Genomic DNA, 22,010 nt, shown 5'->3' on the forward strand with positions numbered 1-22,010 from the left:
CAAGTTCTTATCTGTAAAGGAAATTGTCCTGAGGGAAGCACAGATTGGTCAACCTTCTCTTCACACTGCAGCTGTATCCAGCCAGGCTGGTACTCCAGACTACCCCTAGTGTGTCAAGGAATAGACACAACTTCATCTATTCCTTCAACTTAAAGAAAAAAGGAATGTCCAGGCTGTGTAGCATGGACTGCCTGGATATCTCAGGCTACCCAGGCCAAAAGACATACCTCCATCCCTTTAATGTAATGCCATACTGAAGCATGCAAAGCCATGCAAAGGCAATATGCAAAATCTACCCCAAATCCATTTGTGGAATTAAGTTTGCATTCCTGAGGGCTTTGACTGTAAATTGTTAGAAGTAAATTGAGCTAAAAGAATTTCTGAAAAGAACCAGTCACAAGCATTTTAAAACATTGCAGAATAATTTATAGGTGGCAACTGTAATGATGTGATATATCATTTGTGAATAAAACAAATTTTTCATTAGCATTTTAGACTTAATTTCAGGAAATGAATACATATTTAAAGCTGACTGTACTGTACAAAATTGAGCCCTACATCTATGAAGAATATTTGACAACAGTAAAAGAGTTTCTGGGTTTAGCTGACATTTTATGGCTTAAGGTGAAAGAATTAAACAAATGGGAGTTATGCTTGACATCCTAGACACCCTTCAGTTTATATGCTAAAGCTGTCCTAATTTTTCACCAAGACTAGTCTCAGAACTGCCTGTCTCTGAGTGGCTTTAGAACATAACCATAGTTTTGAATTGTGGGCAGCCATGTTCTCGCTTACATTTTCTGATTTGAATTGGAAACCAGTAATGGGAATATTTTCAGCCGAATATAAACTTCATTGACTATTTTGCTGAAATTAAAGTATCTGACATTTCCAAATGTGACACAAAAATAAAGAACCTGTAGCTCAATGTCCACAGCACATTTCTCTGAACCTTTTGCCTGACAAAGCAAATACTTCCTAAAGATTATTAGAACTTACAGAAGCTTTATCAAATACCAAAATTCAACTCAAAAGCATAAATAGATTTTACCTTTACTTTTTCAAGAGATTTAAACTATGTCTTCCTAGACTAGAAGAAAACATGATTATAAGACACATTAATAGAAAATAGCACAATAAATGCATTGAATTTGAAAATGTCTGGATTGGGCCCTTGAATGAGGCCCCCTTCTCTTGTGTTACAACAATACGTAAACACACATGTATTACATGGAGTTTCATTTAATTTGTCTAGGTGCCCATTTTCCAATAATAAAACAGGAATAATTATTCCTCCTCTATTTGCAGGACTCATGGCATAAGATTATAAAATATTCGGAGCACAAGAGATTTTTAATAATTTTGTAGTAAAATGGATACTCCAATCTAGTTCAAATGATACACCACAAAAATGCTAAGAAGTCCAAATCTGTGGAAAGCAAATGCTAAGATAGCTTCCTTATTCTCTGAAGCACTTTTCCTAAGTTTCCTGAACTAAAAACTCTAATCATACTTGAAGAATGTTCATTGTATAGGGATTGCAATTACACACAGATGCATCTGACCCAAACAGAGCCAAATTCAAAATAATTATGGACTAAATTCTTAAAATGATAAATTTTATTAGGATCATTATTTAAATTACAGACAAGAAGAATAATGAAAATCTTGGTTCTGAAAGTTGCAATGAGAAAGTTCACTCCAGAGAAAATAAAGAGTATATTGCTGATATAGCATGTAATGCATCCTGAGCTGGTTTAAAATCTTGGAAGAATTAGTGTGGCAAACATCGTAACTACAGTGACAGGATGTTCTTTTAGTTGCTTTTCTCTGTGGGTTTGTTGGCTTTTTTTTCATTTTTAAAAAGAGACATACTTCGGTGGCAAGAGACTCCTCGGTTAAACTGCAGTTGCCTACTCTAAATTTATTGAGCTTGATGAGAACAAACACAAAGTCTGTGCTACTCTTGGCACCATCAATCAAAGTGTTGGGTAATATCGCATCTTAAGCTTCTTGATTGAGAATTCTTTTCCTGCTTACTTACTAAGACGTGCAATGCATGCTAATGCACCTGTGGACAAGGAAAAATATTGTGATAAACTATGATATATTTTCCCTGAGATCAACAAAATATCCTAAACTGACAAATGAGAGATCTAGTGGGACTAAGCAACATTTTATTAGAAAATCAAAGATCTGTTTACCTTATTTTCTAAAATTTATTACTCTTTTCTCTCAAGACTTCACATCTTTTCAAAACAACTTCAGAGGTCTAAAAATTTTTCTAAATTGGTCCATTGAAGCTGAAGTTGCACTTATGTCACATGTGAGATTATTTTAGAATCAAGAGAAGTAAGTGCCAATGAAAAATTGAGTTGAAAAGCCTTTTTTTTTCCTTAGAGGAAATCAACTACCCGAAATACCTTTTACTTATATAACACCTTTATGCACAGCTATATATGCAATAGGAACTGTTTATGTATCTTCAATAGTATTCTGGGGTGCATCAGGAGCAACACTGCCAGCAGGTGGAAGGAGGTGATCCTGCCCCTCTGCTCAGCCCTGGGGAGGCACCTCTGGAGTGCTGTGTCCAGTTTTGGGCTCCTCAGTCCAAGAGAGACAGGGAGCTCCTGGAGCTGGTCCTGTGGAGTTTACAGAGATGATGAAGGGATGGAGCATCTCTCTTATGAGGAAAGGCTGAGGGAGCTGGGGCAGTTCAGCCTCAGGAGGAGACAACTGAGAGGGAACCTCATCAATGTCTGTCAGTGCCTGCAGGGAGGGGTCAGAGCATGGACCAGGCTCTGCTCAGGGGTGTCAGCAATGGGACAAGAGGCAAGGGGCAGGAATTGATGCCCAGGAAGTTCCACCTGAACATGAGGAAGAACTTCTTCACTGTGCAGTGACCAGGCACTGGAACACATCACCCAGAAAAGTGTGGAGTGTCCCTCACTGGAGATATTCGAGAACCATCTGGATGCAATCCTGTGCCATGTGCTCTGGGATGACCCTGCTTGGGCAGTGAGATGGGATCAGATGATCCACTGTGGTCCCTTCCAACCTGACCCATTCAGAGATTCCCTGAGTCTGGGTTTTATTTATATAGCCATCATATCACTCAGTAGATATATTTAATATTATGGAAACTGAAAAAGCATCAACATGATCAGATGGACAGGACTACAGTGTGGATGAAAGAGCTGAAGATACTCCTTGAAGAGAAAATCGAGTAACACTTCAATTATGATTATTAAACATAAGAACTTACTCAATGTATTGGTTAGATTTTTTTTCCCACTCTAGTAGAAGGCCACACAGATTAAAAAGTAGTAATATAAAATATAGAATTCTCTGGCCCCCAAAATTTAGGTGATTACATTTTCTCTGTCAGAATGCTGACTGTACCAGACTGGAGATTATGACAGCATTACTTCCCTGCCATGCAGATATTTGTTTTCATAAGTAAAAGACAGTTATTTGGGATCTTGACTGAACTCCTGTGGAACTCATGTTACCCATGTAACTTTTAATGATATTATTTTGTAACACAAACAGATAAAAATCACAAGCATTTTCCTTTTTCAGAGTGCAATATGGGAAGGCATAAAAAATAGATGTCTCTGCCTTAAATTAGAAAACCATTAAGATTGTTGTCTCCTACAAAAAGGCTTGAAATTATTACTGATATTACCAAAATAATTTATTTTAATTGACAAGAAAAAAAATGGCCAGAGACATAAAATATACTTTTCTCTCAAAACAGCACTATATTTGAGCAAAAAGAATGACTAATATTGTATTGTGGTGGTGCCGAATCATTCAAACTAAATGTACCAAATTTTAGCTATTAGCCTAGAAAATAAAACCAAGAAACAAGCATGTGTAATTTCTGAAAAGACAGAGCAGAATTAATTAGCATGAAAAACTATATTCAGATTGTTGCCTCTCACTTTACTATACAGATAACATTCATTTCTACAAGGCAACTCCTAAATACTTTTTTTAAAATGTAACTGAACCTTTTCCTGAGAGCATCGTATTGTTATATGTTAAATTAGTTACGCATTTTGAATTTATAAGACATCAGAGACTATATCCACATATTGTCAATGATTAAGTTTCCAAAATGATTAAATGGAACTTTTCTTTTAGGTCACCTTGTTTTCCATACTGCTGTTACTTTCCATTTTGCTGTATTATCAGACTGTAATTTTATAAACCTGCTCACACCCCTTAACTGTGCACAGCTATAGAATTTTAAATGACTAAGTTAGGTTACAGGTGTGCATCTGTGCCACAGGACATGCTCAGAGGCCTTGAAGCACAACAAAATATGTCTTTGCCCACGGTTCGAACACTAAATAAAAGATGGACAACCACTGAAAAACCCTGAGTCTAATTGGAGATAATTCAATAGCTGTAAAAGTATTTACATCTACCCTTTTCAGAAATAAACTCGACATCATAGAATATTCTGATTTTTCAACTCTTGTGTATTTTTGGCCCTGGGCAGATTTTGGGGTTTTTTTCATTTTTTTAATGTTTGCTAACAAACCCCTCTCCTCTTTACCAATCAACTAATATTCTGCACTGTTAGCATCACATTTCTTAAATAATTTCGTTTTTTTCTGCCCCCAAAAAAGTGTTTCTATCTATCTGTTGATATAGAAACATAGACTGAAACACACTGTTTCTACTCAATGTACACTCAAATACAACTATCCTGAAAATAGATAAAAACACACATTTTAATACAAATGAGAAACCAGAATGCTGTGTATCTGCTCTGGTTGCCTGTAAGGTGTTATATACAGGGAATATTCCTGCAATATTACACAGCTATTATGTTTTGAACCATATTTCTAAGCTGTGTTAAATTCCTATTTTTCTCCAAAGTCTTCTGGGGGTAGCATTTATATTCTTTTTCTAGCACGTTTTAAAGATTCTACTCCAGACAGTAAGACAAAAGCTGATATATTTATTATTTAAAGAACATTCATCCAAGAATATAACAGTAAAAGACATTAGTAGCCATACTCAAATATCTGAAACAAACCATTTAGGAGCTAAAAAGGAGTGCAAGCACACAAGAGCATGAGTAGATTCTTCCCCAAAAACAGAGTAGAAAAGAAAATGTTCAGAATATGAGACTTTCTCCCATTAACTGAATGACAGAACATATTGTTGCAGAGGAAAATCTTCATTCTGTGCTATGCTAAAAACCTGCAGTACAAGATTCTGCAGTTCCCAGATTCTACTTAATGCCTGCTAAAACCCATGGAAACAAGACACCTCCATAGCTTTTAGCACAGCTTGTAAAGTTCGTGACCTGTTTCAGGCCACACAACAGCCTGACAAAAAAGGAGAGTTTTTGTTGGAGAGTTCTGCCTCCCTGCACTAACAAAAGAAGTGACCTATTAAAAGCTAATCATGAAGCTTAAGGTCAATGAAATATTCATTATAGCTTAAAAATACACATCCAGTCATAAAAATCATTATACTACAATTCATTGGTTTTTAGATTTCAAAAACAGTACTTACAAGTTATGTCATTAAGAACACAGAACCAGCACAACACTAATTACAAGCCTCAATAACTCCCACGGGAAGCAATTTCAGATTTTCCCCAAGACAAAAGGATAAGCATATGCATCTTGGTAACACTATCCAAATTAATGTGGAAAGATTTCTACAATCTGACAGAAAGAAAATGAAAGAGCGTTTTCAGAGATTTCAATTACACGAGTGAAACAATTACTCTGCTATCTGGTTTATATCTCCCAAAGTCATTTTCTTTCAATTGACAGTAAAGGCAAACTTAATGCAAATGTATTTACATTCAGCTCTTTGCCATGTACAGAATCTGAAATTAAAATACACAGTAAAGAATTTTTCTGCTGACAAATACACAGAAAATGAATTAAGAAACTTTTAGGTATGTGGATATATTTTGCCAGAACCACTGGTACTGGTTTCTAAAATTAAAGCATAGTTTTACCCCAGTACGTTTGCTTTGCTTTTCTATCAATAATACACTACTCTACCTTTCCCTTGAAAGATATTCACTCAGACCTGTATATTTTCACAATATTACAGAGTGGAAGATTTTTCTTGTTACTGACTATGTAAAAAAGAAAAAAATTCAAGGTTCAACACCAGCTATGCTTAATGAAAGAGTCAGACTGCTTAACAAGCTATTGGAACAGCAGTTATATCTCATCAGCTTTGACTCAGAATTCCCAGCTGAAGAGGAAGTCTGAATTTCTCACACAGACTCATAAAGTCAAAGGTTAAAAATTATTAAATTTAATCCCGGTAGCACTCTAGTCTCCTACGAGAAGGAAAGCATGTGTATGGTTCTAAAGTAGGACTATTCCATGGAAGTCTTGCATTGGTTCACACATACCTTTGACATTGCTTTCTCTTTACAGGTTATATTTTAGCAAACAATGTTTCTTCATCGTTTCACCATCAGTTTGTTCATTCTAATATTTTCTTCTTGAAAGCCTCTTTAAGTTCATGTATTTAAAAATTAGGAGCAAGAACTTTGGAAGAAAAAGAAAAACCTTCCCAAAACATTCCCAATTTTAAAAGGATATAATTTTCCATTCTTTTATCTCATTTCAGTCTCATGTGCATAAAGGCAACCTGTGAGTTGCTTAATAAAGCATCTTGTGAGGCTGGATTACACCTGCTTGCAGCAATTATACCAGAGAAGAGTTATGGGAACACAGCGTGCTGAGAATTAGAAACATTCACTGTTGGAATATATGGAAAATAGCAAGTTATGCATGATGCCATTCAGTTCAGCTCATTTTCAGCAGAGCTCTTGCAAGTTACAGTAGAGTATGCTTGCATGCTTAACTAAGTGCATTGACGTTTTGGGTTAGATTGGGAACACACTTTTGAACCAAACATCTCTTATCACCTCTCACATGGCCTTGGTTTGCATTGCAGAATAGTCTCAGAGGACAAAATTGCATCCCTGTTGAATTAAGGTAAACTGACATTGTACTTCAGAATTACCTAAATCTCAGGCTGATGTTTACAGGGCCAGGGCAGAGCCAGGCTGAGCTAAATCCCTTGAAACATGCATGAATACATAAATATGCAAATGTCAGGTCTTTAACCACAAAGAGGTTTGTTAAAAGCTCTCTTCTGTTGTACTACACTACTGGCTATTACAGACTGAAACTTTTCACAGTGGCAGCTGCCCTGGTACTCTCAGTGGAACTGCTGACAGTGCCAGCATCCTGAACAGACTGGGAAGGCACTGAGACAACAACTGTGCAAATGCTGGCTAGCCATCATAAATTAGAGAACTCCTTTTCCTCTCTAACCTTAGGAGATTGCACCGGGATTATGGAGAAGTGTGCTGGCAGGTCGAGCCACTCTAAATGAACAGATCACCTTCTCCCACATGCAGGCTGATGCCTCAGCCATCAGAAATGGGGTCAGAGCAAAGGAAAAGGATATGGGTGCCATTGTGAGGTTCTACCTGTGTGACAACAGGAAAGGCATAAGGGAGAGGGCTGCTGCCCCTGTATGGGCTTCAAGGTTGAAGGTAAGTGAACTGGAAGGAATAGCAGTGTCCAAAATACACACATTCAGGAAGGTTACTCCCCCAGATGCAGCAGAAGTTCTGATGACATTTCCACTTCTGACCCTCATGAAGGAACTATAGGTTTGCAGTTGCAGGAATCAGGTGATGAATGCTCTGATCAGCAAGAGAGAGGCTCTGTCTCCAGCCAGGCAGAGGAAAAGGACAGCTAGTCTTACTAGACTGTATGGAGCAGATTTCTTGGCATATCAGACCTGTGGGAGAATAATGCTTTAGTGGACACTGGTGTGTGGGAAGATGGTTTGTAGGGATAGTGCAGAAGGCAATTTTCCTCAATGAATTACAGCTGTACTAATTACCAAGGAGTGAAAACAGCCTTGCCTGCCCAATGAGGATGGGGGTTATAAAAGAGTGGGCTAGCTAATTGAGAGTTGAAGTTGTTATCCAGAGTTTGCTGGTTGTGCTGTGAGGAGGAAAGGACAGATAAGGTAAGAAGATGTTGTGTGAGGGATAGGCAGAGTTAGGTGGCTGGGTAAGGGACAGATTGGGGTTGGCTATTCATGCAGAAGGAAACTTGCAGAGGGGAGTCAGTGCTGAGCTGGCTGTAAGAAAAGAAGTACTGTGTGAAGCAGCTAATGAGGAAAGGAGTCAGTGCTGTGTGGAGCTGCCTATGAGGGAAGAAGTCCACTGAGAGAAGGCATGAAGAGTTTTTAATAAAAGGCTGGTGATGGTGCTAGTTATGTCTGTCTCAACATAACTGCAACACTGGTGCACAGTGCAACTTAATGCCATTGGGGTTCAAGGAGAAAGAACTCAGCTGGCTTTCTGGAGTCAGGGGGTCCCAGCTGGAGAAGTGACCCTAACAGGATAAAAGGGGCATAAGTACCCTTCTGTGGACCAGCCCAGATTCTCAGGGTGTTCTTCTTAGAGACTACTTCAGAAGAGACCCTGCAAGGACCTAAAACTGTCCCATGGGTATATTTTTGCTGCAGGTACCATGAAGATTAAATAGCTGTTTACCTTGCCTAGCCTCTCAGATGATCCATCTTTAGTGGGCTTGCTGCATGCCAAGGATCAGCAGGTGCCAGTTGTTACCATGATGGTGCATCAGTGGCAATTCTGCACTATCCAAGTGCCTCTGGTTCCTCTCCGTGAGCTTTTTCATCAATGAAGAATGAAGTCATCAGCAAGACTTAACCACACTTGAACAGTCCCATACAGCCAGTGGAAAAGTCTGATGGTGAGTGCAGACTTGTAAACTATTTGTGAGCTGCACAAACCACTTTCCACAGAGTGCAGCCACAGTGGATGTGTTAGAACTCGGTACAAACTGGAGTTAAAGGCAGGGAAGTGATAGGCCACACCTTACGTGATCAATGCTGCGTTCTCTGTGGCTTTGGCAGACTGTGGGCCACAGCTTGCTTCCATTACCTGGAATTGTCTTTCCCACAAATGGAAGTACAGTGTAGCATATGAAAATGAGACTCATAAGCTGAGAGCAAAATGTATCTGTTTATTGCAGAGTTAAGACAGTACTTACACACTTAGTGTGGGGATCTCTGTTCAGTCCTTTGCATGCAACCCATTTACAGGCCTGTAATAAATCTGTCAGCCTGACAGTTTTTTAATGTTCTCAAGGTTCACAGGCTTTGAAGAGACAGGATGCCTTTAATGTGTAGTCAAGTTCTTCCGTGCTTCCCAGGAATTTTCTACAGTGTCTGGCTTTGCTGGTTCCTCACAGTGCAGTCTTACCATTTGCCATGGATTGATATAGACTGCAGTGGAACAGGGTGAAGCTGCCCAACTCTGATGACAAAATAATGTGGGACAATACAATGAAAAGATTTGAGAAAACATTATTTGGACCCCCCCTGCAGTGCTGAATCCAGGTCTGGATGCCAGCACAGGAAGGGCGTGGACTTCTTGGAGCCAGTCCAGGAGAGACCACCAAGATGATCAGAGGGATGGAGCAGCTCTGCTGTGAGCAAAGGCTGAGAGAACTGGGATTGTTCAGCCTGGAGAAGAGAAGGCTCTGGGGTGCCCTAATTGTGGCCTTCCAGTATCTGAAGGGAACCAATAGGAAAGATGGAGAGAAACTATTTACAAGGGCCTGGAGTGACAGGACAAGGGGGAATGGCTTCAAACTGACAGAGAATAGGCTTAGACTAGATGTTAGGAGGAAATTCTTTTCTGTGAGGGTGGTAAGGCACATGTACAGATTTTCCAAAGAAGCTATGGCTGCCACATTCCTGGAAGTGTTCAAGGTCAGGTTGGATGGAGCTCTAAGCAGCCTGGTCTAGTGCAAGGTGTCCTTGTCCATGGCAGCAGTGTTGGAACTAGATAATCTTTGAGCTCCCTTCCAACCCAGGCCATTTTATGATTAATGTTTTCCCTTAAAGCTGATTTTTGCCCCAAACAAAGCAAGCTCAAGGGACTTGGTTTTAGGGAATAAAGTTTTATATAGATGTTGCCACATCTTAATGCATGTTACTCATACAGTAGCAGCCATATTCTAAGCAGCTAACCGAAAGAAAACACAGGCACGCTGAGTTTCTAGACAGTGCATATTCTTGGTTACAGTCAGACTGGAAGTCCTCTCCATTGAGTAGCACAGGAAGTATTGCAACCAGTTCCCTCAGCAGCAACAAACCTTCAAAGAGCTCAAACATGAAACTGATCGTGCAGTAGCCCTAAATCAGCTGGACAGGACCAGAATGTAAGAAAGATGGTTACACCACAGACAGGAAGTTGTTGCTGCAGCCAGACCTTCTGCCAGAGAGCAGCCTCTGGAGTTTTGGAGCCAGGACACAGAGGGTCTGGATCCCACTGCACCCTAACTATGAAAAAGACACACTGGTAAAACAGAAAGTGGTTCAGGAAGTATTTATTACAGAAGCACAGCTCTTCTTGGCACCACAAATATCTGTACTGCCCTGCATGACCAAATGAAGGCTCCCTCTATACATCATGCAGCTGATACTACATGGATCATGATTGCATGAACTTGCTGAAGTAAGCACCACGTGCTTTCTGTGGTGGAGAGGGCTGTTGGATGTTCAGGAACCTGCTGTAACCAGTATTGCCACCCAAAAGACCTTGAACTTTGAAAAACAAGTCTTATGATGACAATTCCCCACAAAAAGGACTGGATTGGATAATATGAGCCAGTTATAAAACTACTTTGTAGGCATCCAGGCCAAGAAAAACATTCCTTGACTGGGAATATCACACTCCCTGTCATGCACCTTCAGCCACCAGAAGGACAGAACAAGGCAATGTATTATTAAAAATTATACTGAAAGCAGTGAGTGCTGAGACATTCAAGGACTGTGATGCACATTAGCCATAAGTCACTTGTCTAGCAAACACTAGAGGATCTTCTTGCCCAAATGAAAACCCTGCATGCTGTGGAAGGAGCTACAGCTCCCATGGCACATAAAGGGAATTGGATCAGAAAGTGTGGGTTACACCTTCCGTAGGAAAAAAACAAAGATCTTCAAGAGATAGTTTGGACACAAGTATATTTGCTGGTTAATTCAGTCAGAGTAATCTGTTGTGTACCTCCAGAATGCCTAACCTTAGAAGAAAAATAAAGCCTGCTTGAGTTTCCATCATAGTTGTACTTTATTGGAAAGCACCACATCGAGAGCCAGTGAAAGTAAAACCAGTATAAAGACAAGCCATATAAGGAACCTGCCAAGTGCAGACTGATCCAACCTGAGCTGGTTTCTGCACCCAACAATACAACACACAATATTATCTCTCCTCTCTCAAATCACCACCACAATGGACAGACCCCAAGTCATCGATTTCTGTCTTCATCCTGCTGGAATTTTAGGACAGTGGCAGCATGGACAAGAGACTGCTTAGTTGCTGTCTTGTTCAACCCCCAGTAGCAAATTATTTGGGTTTTGTTTTGTTTTCAAGGCAGATTCCTGGTATCTTCATTCACAGTTTAACTGGACAGAGGATGCTGGAATAACTGTTCTTTTTCTGAAAATTTTGGCCAAAAAGGAAAGTGGCATGTATATTGAATACCTGTTATTTTGTGCATTTACCCTTTAGCACAAATTTATCTTTAAGTCTTATATGTATTTACATCCATCTATAATTTTCATGTAATCAAATAGGTTTTGATTCTTATAGCTCATATCTTCCTTTCTGAATTTAACAAATGAGAAAAAAAAAAAAAGCAGCATATAAAAATCTGTATGCTACTAATACCACTGAAAACTAATTTAATCTTAAATTCCCTTGTAAACATCTGTTCCTAATAAAACATCCACCCTTTAAGCAATTGTAAGATTACCAGGGAGCAAATAAACATCCAAATAATCTTTATTTCATTTTGCCTCCCACTGGAGGTCTCTGGGACATATATTTCCTTCTGTCTTTCTCATCTTTTCTACCCCTTTCTATCTCTTCTAAATTAGTTCTATGCTGAATGTATGCCTCAAAAAAAAAATGAGCTGTTTGCCTGAAATTATGCCCTAACTTCAAAACTTGACCAAAGTTATAACAGTTGTTCCTGTAAGCCTGCATCAAGCAACCCTGTAATTAATCACCTCTTTCCTTGAGGGCTGCTGTCACTCAGCATAAATCAAAGAATGTGTTTTCTTCCTGTTAAAGCAAACATTTATTTTTCTCCTTATGGAAAAAAAAAAACAAGACATTTGTGATTCTTTTTTGTTCTTATGAAAGGAAACATTTGGATTCTCCATTAGTTTGGGAGTCGAAATTAAAGACTCTAAAGGCACCATATTTTTGCCTTCATAGCTGAACCTCCCTCAACAACTTTTGTTTTGCTAAATTGGTATTTAAAGGTCTGGTTTTCAGTAAGTACATATTCCTGTGATAATATAGCTTGTTAGAAGATTGAAATTTTCATAGGGGAAAATTGTCATGGGCTGGTAATATTTGGAGGTTTTTCTTCTGCTTTTTCTCAGAACAAAAGCTGAAATATTTTTCCCTCATAGAGAAGATCTTTTCTCTTCCCATAGAGCTTTTTCCCTGGCTCTTGAAATAATTTTCTGCAAAGACTAAACCTCCTCTGGTTTGGAGGATAGTTAGCATTGGCTGGACCCCAAGCACGGAAAGGGCTACTGGATTCACCAGCATCTCTCCAAGCTGACTGACAGAAGTTAACTGGAAGAAAATTAGTTTGGTTGCTATAAACCATTCTCTTTCCTTCAAGTGGTTTGTACCTTATTCCTTCAGGAGATTTGCTGACTTATACTGTGCAATTGGTTCTGACTTAAATAGAGAACAGATATATACAGGCTAACCTTTAACCAAATGAAGGTTGACTAATCCATTATCCTGGAGATGCAGCTGTAGTTGCAGGTTCACATGTGGTAAGATTTTTCCAATGGGATTTTAAAAGAAGAATCAGGTAATGCAAGAAGTGTAGAACACAAAATTCAGAAGAATTTTGTAAAACCACAAACTGATGCCAAGGGAAGCCTAAAAGAGCCTGGGTCAAATAGGGATTATAGCATCATCACAGTATCCCAGGGAAATGTCCTACATACTTAATCTGCTAGTCTTTGATAGCACCCTGATACCCTATTCTAATACTAAGGAGAAAAGAAGTGACTTGCAAGTCTAACCCTAAACTCCAGTTTCCCACATCTTACATTCCTCTCACAGCTGTCCTGGTGAGGACACAACTCAAAGCACAAGTCTGCCAAAGAGTGAAGTGTCACAAGTGCACTGGCAGAAATATATGGAGAAATGAGTGCACACGTGTGGTCATTTTAGGCCAGAACTATAAGGCATAGTCCTGAGAAGCCTTATGTGCTCACTTAGCAGCACATCTGGAGAAAAGGAGGCTCGAGGGGACCTTATCCCTCTTTACAAATGCCTGAAGGCAGGCTGTATCCAGGTGATGGTTGGCCCCTTCTCCCAGACAACCAGCAACAGGACCAGAAGTTCTCAGGCTGCACTGGGGATGTTCAGGTTGGACATTGGGAAGAATGACTTTCTGGCTGTCAAGCATTGGAGCAGGATGTCCAGGGAAGCCACAGAGGCCTCATTCCTGGAGGTGTTCAAGAAAGGGCTGGACACTGCAGCCAGTGCTCTGGTCTGAGAGACAAGGTGGGGATCAGTCACAGCTTGGACTCGATGATCTTGGAGGTCTTTTCTGAGATTCTTTCAGCACAGCCTGGTGTTATCTATATAATTCTGTCTCAAAGAAGGAATTTCCTGCATTTTTTAGAATTTTCACTCCTGAGAAGAGCATAACTCTTAAGAAAACACATATCAACAGATAAGGAAGGCAAAGCAGAGAAGACTGTGTGTTTTCTTTTCAGTGCAGGATTTGGAGCTTCATGGGTCAGTGAAAGGGTCTGTGTGGTATGTCAGCTATAAATTGAAGTAACGTGAAAAATCCCTTCTATGTCATCCCAGCTCACTGAGACTTCAAATTGGTAGGCAGCTCTCAGAGTAGACATGGCAATAGGTAAAAAATAATGCAGATACTAAATATCCACTATTATCTCTAACTACACGTTTAGCTTCTGATATTGAACAAACAAAAAAACCCCCACAAATCTTGAACGAATAAATATCTCCAAGTTTTACAGTAATCTTTAAGAACAAATTCAGTAATACTCATGATTTATATTCCATATCCTTATTTATGTAACAAAGATTAATCAGCAAGGTCTGTTCACAAGGAAGTGACCTTTTATTCTTTATTTCATGTTTATTTTGCTAGGTGATCAGAAAATATTAAATGCAGATAATTCAACTTTGCTTCCCAGAATTTCAAATTCTCACCATAGCCTTGATCAGCCCTCCTCAGTTATAAAAATCACATCTCTTTTCAGCTTAGGATTTTGTAAGAAAAACACAGTATGAAGCACAGAAAATTTCGGTCTAATAATTCACTCTTAAATTACCATATTTTACTAAACAGAGATCTATGTACAGTAACATTCAATTTATTTGCTATAACCAAGAAAAAACAGATCATTAAGCCAAGGATTCCTGGGGCAAGATATTAACAAAAGATTTTGTGACTCTTTTAAAGAAATAGCTCTTCTTCTACTAATAGTTATATTAACATATGTTCAACTTCAATCCAAGTAATTGCAGCATAAGGAAAAAAGCAACTTGCATACTTAAAGCAGACCTGCAAATGTAGTTATGTGTTTTGTTGTAGAAATAATTAAACCAGGACTCTGTTAAAATTTTATTCTCTGTTTCTGGTTTGAGTTAGTTGGGGTTTATGTTTGTTGGTTTGTTTCTTTTTTTTTTTATTATTTTTTTAAATTTATTTTTCTATATTTTTTACAAGAATTCTGCTTTTATTTTATCACTCAAAAGCACCTGGTTTCACTAGGGATTAGTTTTCCTCCCCAAACACCAATCAGGGAAGACCTGAGCAATTGCACATGCTTCTTCCCCTCTCTCCAGTGGCATCTGAACAGCAGCTACAGTCCTACTGCAGCTTCCACTAATCAAGTGTCATGATAACAGCAACAGGTGATGCAAGGAAAAACAGCAAGGGACAACTGCAGGCTGTAAAATTTCTTAAGAGCCGTGAAAATATTATGAGTCATTAAAAATATTTTCAATTAAAGGAATATATTCTCCATACAATATATTCTATGTTCTACTAACCACAGAATCAAGGTCTTGGTTTGAATGGGCCTTAAAGATCAACTAATTCCAACTCCCCTGCCATGGGCAGGGACGCCTTCCACTAGACCAGATTGCTCAGAGTCCCATCCATCCTGGCCTTGGACATTTCCAGAGATGGGGCATCCACCGATTCTTTGGCAACCTGTGCCAGGGCTTCACAGGAAGAATCTTTTTCCTAATCTTTAATCTAAGCTTTCTTTCTGTCAGTTTGAAGCCATTCCCCCATATCCTGTCACTTCTGGCCCTTGTAAACACTCTCTCTCCATCTTTCCTGCAGTCTCTGCAGGTACTGGAAAGCCACAATTAGGTCACCCCAGAGCCTTCTCTGTTCCAGGCTGAACAATCCCAGTTCTCTCAGCCTTTGCTCACAGCAGAGCTGCTCCATCCCTCTGATGCCCTCGGTGCCTGCTCTGGGCTGGCTCCAGCAGGTCCCTGTCCTTGCTGTGCTGGAGCCCAGAGCTGGATGCAGCCCTGCAGGTGGGGTCTGAGCAGAGCGGGGCAGAGGGGCAGAATCCCCTCCCTGCCCTGCTGCCCACGGGGCTCTGGATGCAGCCCAGCACTCGGGGGGCTCTGGGCTCCCAGAGCACATTCCTGGGTGAAATTCAGACTCTTATGATTTTTTTAATGGGCTTTATGTCAGAAATAGTAAAATTAATGCATCACAAAAGATCACTAGTAGATATGCAATATACATTTTCAGTACATCAAAGCAACTATTCTGTTTTCAAATCTCCAACTGAGATGTGTTGGGAGAGTTTGCATGGCTAGAAAGCTGTCATGGACACAGATCTGCAGCAGAGCAAGGTTATGGAGACATGGGAAGGGAGTTGCCCTCTGAGCACAGGAGCAGTATGGATTCAGGGAGCTTTTCAATAGGATGGAATACAATCTTGTAGAGAGCTCATGGGTTAGGATCAGGTAGGAGGATATTAAGGGTGACATCCTGGGGAAAGTCTATCACAGTTTCTCTGATCAAGGTGAGGTAGCAGGCAAAACCTGTAAAGAACTTGAAATCTCTGTGCCACAGACCCTTGTTCATATGAGAAGCTTTGACCTCCCTGACATTTGCTGGGAATGCAACATGATAGGACACAAGAAATCAGGAAGGAGGATGTCAGGGGATAACTATCACATCCCAGGGATACAGGGGCTGGATGAAAAAGCCAAAGATGATACAAACCTGGATCTGCTACTCACTAAACAAGAAACTAGTAGGGGATGTGGCAATCTGTGGTAATCTTGGTAGTACCTGAGCAACACACGGCTGAAGGCAGAGCACAAAACCTTGAGTTCAAGAGAGCAGATACCACTTTACTGAAAGAGTGGGGAAATGGGATCCATGCAGCTTCAAACAGCAAAATATCTCAAGAAAGCTGTCTAATCTTTGAAGACGTCCAAGCACAAGGAACAGCTCATCCTCATGCTGGAGAAAACAAGGAGACAATTTAGGAGACCAATAAGTTTGAGAAGGAAATTCGTGACAGACATGTGGCAAAAAAAAAAGGAATGCTACTATGCAGATGGAGTTCAGGAAAGTGACTCAGACATTTAGTGAACCTGTTAGCAAAATTAAAACTCTTCTGCAGGTGAGAATCAAAATGCACTTTAAGGGCCACAAGAAGTGCATCTACTGCTTCAGAAGTATTAAAAGTCAGAGCAAGGGAAGTGTGGGCCTATTGCCATGTGAGGCAAATTATTTAGTTGGAGATGGACTAAGGACTAAGCACTTCGTGTTTTCTTTACCTCAGTCTTTAAAACTAATGTCTCATAGGCCTCTATGTTAGTGAAAGTTCAGGGGAGGAAAGTACCAGGATTGGATGGGAATTGAATCAGGGATCATTTGAGAAAATGTGGTCTGTAGCATCCCATGGATTCAGACGAGCCATGTTCAAGGATGTTAGAGATCACCACTGTCCTCACAAGATAATTCTGTCTTCATTCAAAATTTGTGGAGATTAGGGAAAATCCTCATCTAATGATATAAAGCCAAGTGATAGTGATACAAAGAATTCAGCTTCTAAACTGTTATATTTGAGGGCAGTGTCCATAATCACGTAAGGAAGTCTGGCCTTTTATAGATGGTGAAACACAAGAACACATTAAGACTAACAAAAACAGTGAAATAACCATTATTGTAGGAATTGTATCTCTTATTTACCGTAGTGCCAACTGAAAAAATCAGGATAATAAAAAATGCTAATACAGTGTTTCAAAATTCCTAAGGCATTTAATGAGTTTTTTACAGTTTGAAACAAAAGCTCTTAGTCATGAACTAGTCTTCCACATCTAATTCACTATTAACTTTCAATTTCAATTTAAACGTAAGCAATTTGTGTATCAATAATGCAATGAAAATGGAAGTGACAAACTGCTACTAATGGAATGTAAAGGCCTAAAACAATAATGGCAAATTAATCCGGTCTCTTCTGCAGACCATACATTACCAGATTCACAGATGAAGTGTCCCATGTAGTTTCCATAAATGAAATATTAGTATTTAGAATAAGACATTTAAAATAAGGCTTACATCTAATCTTAGATGTAAGTGTGCATTTAAGTTTACAGTGTTCACATTTCAGAGCATGAACTAATAAATGCAGCTTTAAAGGAAAATTATTGACAGAATTACTTTCTGTGCTATCTTGCAAATGGAAGGTTTAAGGTAAATTTTATGGAACTGCAGAGGCAGAAGTTGACTGTAAAACATCTCACTGTAGGGTATTTAAATACTTCAAGCAAGAAAGTTTCTGTTTCCCAGAGCTAAATGTAGAAGGCTGACTTTTAGAAAGGTTAATAACACCCAATGGCATGCCTTGATCCTTATATATAAAACATGAGGATGACCAATTATGATGGAAAGAACAAACATCAGCAGCCCTCCTTTAAGGACACAGACCTTTCAAGACTCTCCCACCACTGTGATGAGATCTGCTTTTAAATTTGTCTCAGAGGAAAGCTGACAAGGTGCACATGTGCCAACGTGTGCTACAAACCCTGGCAGAGGCCCTGAGTGCTAAGAGAAACTGCTGACAAATTAATCTCATTTGATAACTGTAGGTTTTGGAGGTGATGGAGCTGGTACTTTCTGTGCTAATCACCTTAAAGGTCTCAAGATACTTACTTATATCTTTAAGTTCATGTTCTCTCAAGAATTATTCTTCCACTAGCTGACATCCTTCTACATCCCTTCTGAAACCTTTAAGTAAATGAGCTTTTATGGATTTCATATTAAAGCATCACATTTTATCACAAATCACAGCCCACAGAAGTTCCACAGTATGTAACAGTATAATAGGCATCAGAGTTTTTTCTAACTTCACACTTCTCACTTAGTCTTCTACTCTGCTAAACAAGGGAGTGGAGACAAATTAAGGTAACCAAATAGTGCAGAACTTAACACTTTATTCATACACCGTCTGTTTTAATCAAACTTAGAATGTAAAACACAGGCTAAATGACAGCCAAAAAAAATCATTAGATGAATTATTCACTTAACACTTACCAAAAAACAGTCTTGATATACTCTAGTGTGGTAAGTCAAAATACCTCCAGCTTATATCTGTTATATGTAATACAATATTTATATGTATACTGTAATACAATTAATACTGCAATTATAGTATTATATAATACTGTAATACAAGTAGCAATAATTACTCCTACAACAGGATGGGTTTCTTTCCTCCTAAAAATTGTCTGGATTCTAGATTTAGTCAAAAAAGCTGCTCTAAACTGCTGACCCAGCAGTTGAAAATGACCCAGCATGTTCGTACCATCAACAGGACGTGCACCACATATTCCAGAGAGAAGGGACACAACATCTGTGAACTGATTACCAGGCTGAAGACTGGATGTGCCTGGACTCCACACTGGTGACAGGTTTTGACAAAAGAATTTATAGCCAAGGGTGACAACACATTCCAAGGAAAAAATAGCAAATAAATCTTCTGAACTACTTCCAGCTTGGAGGCATTTAACTTGGACTTACCTTATCAAAGGAAAAGGAGACATACTTGACAAAATGTAATAAAAACAAGCTCTGAAATGATTTCGTTTATTTGTCCTCCTCTACTGGTGATATATGCAAGACCACAGGCTAGCTCAAAGTGTCCTAACTCTCATTATTATGTCCTCTAAAATGGGAAATGGGATCTCAGGGTCTCTCAGTTTCAACCAGAAGTGCTTATGGGCTTTGTCTCTCCCCTTAGACAAATTTCCCTTCCAAAAATCTGGAGTAAGACTTCCAACTTAGAGCAGCTCTCACCCATGTTTTCTATAAAAAGGTAAGCTGAATTAAAATGAAAGCTGGAAGGTGAATGTCTTTATCTGTCTAATTTGGTGTCACAATTCTTTCTATGTGCACCTTTGCTGCTAACACTCCCTGATGTGCACCCTTTCCTTACTTTGGAAAATTGCCCCTCTGTCACTCTTGTCAATACTGGAGAAATCAAGAACACGGATAAACAAATAAAAAATTAACACCACGTTTCTGATTACATTGCATTTTTAAGTTTTCTGATTAAAAGAACTATTTTACCACAGTTTTAAAAGACTGTAGCATCTTGTTAAATATTTTGAAAAGAAAAAATACTCTTCTATTTATAGTACATAGTAAGTAATTAGAAAATCTGTGTTCTCGACTGGATGTATTTTCTTCAATTTCTAGTGTGACATAATGCTTCATAATCTCCAGAGAGTGTTGGGCAGATACATTTTAAAAAGCAGAACACTACAGATTTGAATGACTATTTATTTCTGAAAAGGTAGACCATAGACATTACTCCTGGCTCTGCTATCAATGTGGTCTGACACATTCTTACACAGTTTTTAAAGTCTTGTTTCCTCACTTTCCAATTTGAAAAAATTAGTTTTGTAGTATTTAGATTCTTCATATGGTGGTGTGAAAATTAATAAGTGTTTGACAAGCTACTGTTATTTATTTTTTTTGCCCTCCTTCACAGCCTACTGCATACAAGAACCTATCAGGAATATGTATTTGCTCACCATTGCTATTTACCACAGGGAAAATATATTATTGGCAAGCACAGATGTCACTCTGAGGCACAGGTGATACAAAAATTTAGTGGCAGTCATTGTAGCTGTCATAGCACACAAAATATCTTCCTATCAATTCATTAAATGACACAGAATTACTCTGAAATATTATGCACTTACCAAATAGTTTTGATCAGTAAAATCTCAATTTCTCAATAATTTTTATGCAGAGATGCCCTTGTGGTCATGTAGAATTTTCTGCAAGACAGCAGTGGAGGCAAGCATCCTTAAGTAAACACAAATTCCTCATCTCAAACTACATGCAAGAAGTGCTTACATTTGTCACAGTACATCTGTGTATCTTAATTTTTCAGCTGAGACAGACAAGGTCTTAAAGAAGGAAATTTGTGGGTAGAATTTTGAGGTCTGAGCTGCTCCAGAAATTCCCAAGTATCAGTTCTCCCCACTGCAGAACTATAAACCTTTTTTTTTTCCCTGAAAAGATTGGAAACAAGTAAGTTTCAAAGTAGCCATATAATTTAATTTTCTGCTTCAGTAGAGGTGCACCACTACCTGGTGGGCTTGGGGGTTTGTGTGTTTGTTTCGATTGTGTTTAAGACTGAAATTAAATATATTTAATCTGAATTATTTATCCTTTTGTTTTTCTTCCATGAGCAAATACAGGAACTGCACGTGCAGTGCAAGGGAAGTTCCATTTCCACTCTCGTTTCTAACCTATGACATTTCCCCAATTACTGTTTCAATTAAATATGGTGTACTCAAGTTGGGCATTCAAATAAATGGAATATAATGAAATGCTGGGTTACTCATTATGTTAACCTCATTAGAATGAATTAATGTAGTGGTAAATAGATTGAGCTGTCTTTAACTGATGACAAACTAAAAATGGAGCACTAAAGAACTCCCACCACTAATTTAAATAATAAACCAATTTCCATTTTCCAATTAATTTAATGTGATATGAATGCTGTATCTTGCCTTCAGTTAAACCAAACTGTATTTCTCTTAACTAATTTTAAATACAATTATACGTTTTCTTATTAGCAGGTGCATGCAGTTATGTTCACCTTTTATCTAATCCTTAGTCTCCTTGATGTCCTATATAAACTACACATCATGAGCCTATTCTCTAAAATGGAGTAGTGTGGTGGAGGAGGTTTATTATCCACAGCCTCACTCATAGACAGAGGAGAAACCTGTCATTCTGATCAACAAGGACTAAAAAAGGGAAAAGACTCCTGCAATACAAGAGACAGAGAGCTCATTATGAAATCCATGTATGTTCTTCTAAATCCAGTGATAAAAACCTCAGTTCAACAATAATATATACAATAAAATACTGTCTGGAACTAACAATAAAACAGATGGAGTTCTGATACGGAGCCAGGGATGCAGACTGCTACAGGCAGATCACAAATGCAGGACCTTTTCTTTAAGGTAAATTCCCCTAGTGGGTACCTTTTAATATGGAATACATTTTACCATCAATGTTCAATGGGTTACTCCCATTGCATTCTTGTGCAGCATCAGTAGTTTTGGTCTTCACTGATTATTTATTAATTTTTATATATTTTTGCCGTGTCTAGTTCTGTAAAGATCTGTTCCTATTTATAGTGTGAGATGGTTAAGAGCCTCAAAGCAAATAATGAAATAAACATCTATTACATGTGATTAAAAAGCTTGTTGGGAACAACTCCAGAAGGTTGGTGGAAGTGGGGTGACCCTTAGATATAGAAATAAATAGTTACTAACCACCAGTGAAATTGCAATGTAAGGATATAAAGATGTT

This window comes from Sturnus vulgaris, chromosome 2 (assembly GCF_052056855.1).
Source record: "Sturnus vulgaris isolate bStuVul1 chromosome 2, bStuVul1.hap1, whole genome shotgun sequence".
NCBI lineage: Eukaryota > Metazoa > Chordata > Aves > Passeriformes > Sturnidae > Sturnus > Sturnus vulgaris.